Source organism: Octopus sinensis, linkage group LG8 (assembly GCF_006345805.1).
Source record: "Octopus sinensis linkage group LG8, ASM634580v1, whole genome shotgun sequence".
NCBI lineage: Eukaryota > Metazoa > Mollusca > Cephalopoda > Octopoda > Octopodidae > Octopus > Octopus sinensis.
Window position 1 is genome coordinate 102,359,107 of NC_043004.1, and position 3,615 is coordinate 102,362,721.

General features: G+C 37.2%; 1 long non-coding RNA gene across 1 annotated transcript in view; it reads left to right on the forward strand.

Moving 5' to 3' along the window:
- Positions 1 to 1,645: 1,645 nt before the first annotated feature.
- Positions 1,646 to 3,615, forward strand: part of LOC118764466 — a 4,131-nt gene continuing 2,161 nt past the window's right edge. Inside the window, exons 1-2 of the long non-coding RNA XR_005000276.1 lie at positions 1,646 to 1,656; positions 2,985 to 2,991. This is a non-coding gene — a long non-coding RNA (uncharacterized LOC118764466). The remainder of the gene's footprint in view (positions 1,657 to 2,984; positions 2,992 to 3,615) is intronic.

The following is a 3,615-nucleotide window of genomic DNA, read 5'->3' on the forward strand; positions in this document are numbered from 1 at the left end:
GTTCAGTGTAGGTATTCTCTTTTTCACTGATCTTCAGCTTTATGTTAACATCCGCTGGACAGTTAATTTCCACAATTGTACACAGTTTCTCTTCTCTGTCTCAAACCATTATATCAGGTCTGTTGTGCTTACATTTTATTGAGGTTTTCACTGGGACATTCCACCAGTATTCCTCTTTATTATGAGTGGATATGGCATCTAACACACTCTGGGTTCTTATTTCTTTGTCTTCGGAGTTATTCTTCCGACGGATTTCATTATATAGTGTCCTAGTTACAGCATCATGTCTCATTGGTATATAATACAATGAAGACATTTTCGGACAACTGCTTATGATGTGGGTGGTATATTTGGTATTAACTCCACAAATCTGCGTCGGTTGTCACATTTTACTGCTTTTCCTGCATCTCTATCCCCTTTTGTGCATCATGTATTTGGTTGATATTTCCTGTTCTCGGATTGCAAACGCATATCCTTCAAAGTGGGAGGTAGTAATCCGGTTATTGGTCCATGATAGACTGCTTTGATGATCAATGTTACTATCATCTCGGAGCTTGTATGTATGTATGTATGTATGTATGTATGTATGTATGTATGTATGTATGTATGTATGTATGTGTGTATGTGTGTATGCATGCATGTATGTATGTATGTATGTATGTATGTATGTTCATTCTCTTATGTTTTTAATTATCTCAATACTTCTTCTGAGGAAGGAGCTGCTTTCTAACAAAGATACAAAGCTCCATCTTTGGAATGTTGATAACAACCAAAGTCACATTTTAAACTTGAGAAAAGTCTTGCAGATTTTCATTGCCCCACTTACAGATAGTATTTCTATGTTTGTAAATGTGCAAGTTATCTGGATGATTTCTTTTTCTGAAAACTCCAGATTATCCAGGTTGCTACTTAGGCATTTACTCCCAATACTACATGCACCACTTATTATTGATGTGAATTCATAATCTGGATTTAGAAGCTGGAGGTTTCGGAGCAGCTGTCCATAGTTATTCTCTTTTTCTTAGACTTGCAAAGAGATATTCACATCAGCAGGACAGCTGACCTCTATGATGGCACATACATTTTTGTCTATACCAAACAGCAATATCCAGTCTGTTATGTTTACACTGGACAAACATTTTGATGGGAATGTTCCACCAATATCCCTTTTGTTGATGGTTGTGTACGTATTCAATAACAGGAGGATTCTATATTTTTATTCTATCTTTTTTTTTCTGTAAGACATTATATATTGCTTTAGCGCATAGAGATGGCGCTTATAGGCTGCTGCCAAATCATATGTGTGATGTCTTCCACAGAAATATGACAACAATCTACAACTTCTGCTTTTTCATTTTTGAAATTTGAATAAATTTTACCTCTTTTCAGACATATGAAAAAATAACATTTTCTATATCTGCTTCTCTTCGCTTTCAGACAAGGTTCCAAGGCTGTCAAAGCCGCTCTAGACGTTCGTGTTATGTACGGAGATTATGTGTATGGAGCTATTACAGAAAGCCAAGTTTTCACGCTCCAAAGAAGGAAAATTCGACCTCACAGACTTCCGCGTTCTAGCTGGCCGGTTCAGTTCAATGAAGATCGGTCGAACGAACTCATCCACGAGGATTCGCGCCAGTCTACTGGGGAATTGGTCCAGTCGATGGGATGCTCTCATGATAATGTTACCTGTCATCTTCACTCGATGTGTAAGGGCCAAAGAGTCGGTGCATGAGTGCCACACGCTCTGAAAGAAAAAAAGGTAAGCTTAAGTCACCAGTTTGCTCGCTTGACACCAGGCTACTCGTGTACATAAACAGATTCCTTAACCGCATCGTCGTCGGTGATTAAAAATGGTATCCTTATGTCAATATGAAGTAGAGGGAAGAATGGTTGAGTCCCAACAAGCAAGCAACACTTCGAGCCAAGCCAAAGTTGCATGCACGCAAGAGAAAGATCTGTGTTTGGTGGTATTGGAAAGGGATAATCCATTACGGAATGCTTGAAAAAGAAAGAAAAAAAGAAACTGGCACTCCGTCGGTTACGACGACGAGTGTCCCAATTGATCTGATCAACGGAGCAGCCTGCTCGAGAAATTAACGTGCAAGTGACTGAGCATTCCACAGACACACGTACTCTTGACTTAGTTCTCAAAGAGATTCATCGTGACACAGAATGTGACAAGGTCGGTCCTTTGAAATACAGGTACTACTCATTTTTGCCAGCTGGGTGGACTGCAACAATGTGAAATAACGTGCCTTGATCAAGGACACAAAGCGCCGCCAGGAGCTGAATGCCTAAACACTGAATGCCTAAACGTGACTTCATATGCTTGAAAACAACGCAAAGCTTTACGTTCAGCAAAAATGTAACGGTTCAACGAGGCAATCCACCTGAAACGAGCCGAAGGGTCACAGGGCGTGCTTCTTCAACTTCACAACACTCGCTCCCGACGTCGCTAATTTGATCAAAAATGTTGTTCAAGATCCCAGTAAATTCCACTGCACTTTATGTATTCTCCTGATATAACACCTTCAGATTAACAGTTCGTTTTGGTCGCCCTTCTATAGTCTGCGAAGAGTTTCGTTCGACAACGACATGGAGATGAAAATGTGGATCGATAATTTCTACCGTCAAGCCATTGGAAAACTTGTGGAACATTGTCAAGAAGTCATGAGCAACGAAGGAAAATCGAAAGAATTTATCTGACAAGCCAATACTTGAACATTATATAATACATACACTCGTCTGTGAGATTCGGTGAGTAATTCAGTTGATTGACCAAATGAATACTCGACAAAACCGAAGGATACTCATGTTTATTCGTATGCGCACGCGCGTATGTACAGTAATAATGACAATAATCCTTGGATGGAATTTATAGATATTTCAATGCATCGCTACGCGCGTTTCCACAAATCAAATGTTTCTTATGATCATAGTCCGTGTTCCTGGGATGATTACAGTACAGTCCGTAGTATCCATAGGCATTAGGTATATTATGTTCACGCATTGATTTCTTCATATTTATTCTACATTATATCGGCACAGCTCGGTGCGACCCCAAAAAGACTGGTATTCCCATTTGGCATCATTTGACTAGCTTTTATATGCATACTCAAAACGTTTCCCGTAAACGAACTTAAAGGATATATATATATATTTATTATTATTTTTTTAATTTCATCTAGTTTCAGCTCAAGCTGTGGCCATGCTGGGGCACCGCCATTTATATCAAACAGTAAAAAACATAAACCAAAACATAGAAATAAAATTAATTAATATAATATACAAAATATATAAAATATAAAATTCAAAATTTAAATTATTGTTTGATTTGCCTAATAGTGGTTCCACCTCTAATTCAATATATATATATTATATATATATATATATATATATATATATATATATATCATCATCATCATCATCATCGCTTAACGTCCGTTTTATATATATATATATATATATATATATATATATATATATATATATATATATATATATATATATATGTGTGTGTGTAAAATACAAAATGGGACAAGAACGCAAAACATCCGGACAGTTATATATATATATATATATATACTCACACACTCATATATGTATGTGTGCGTG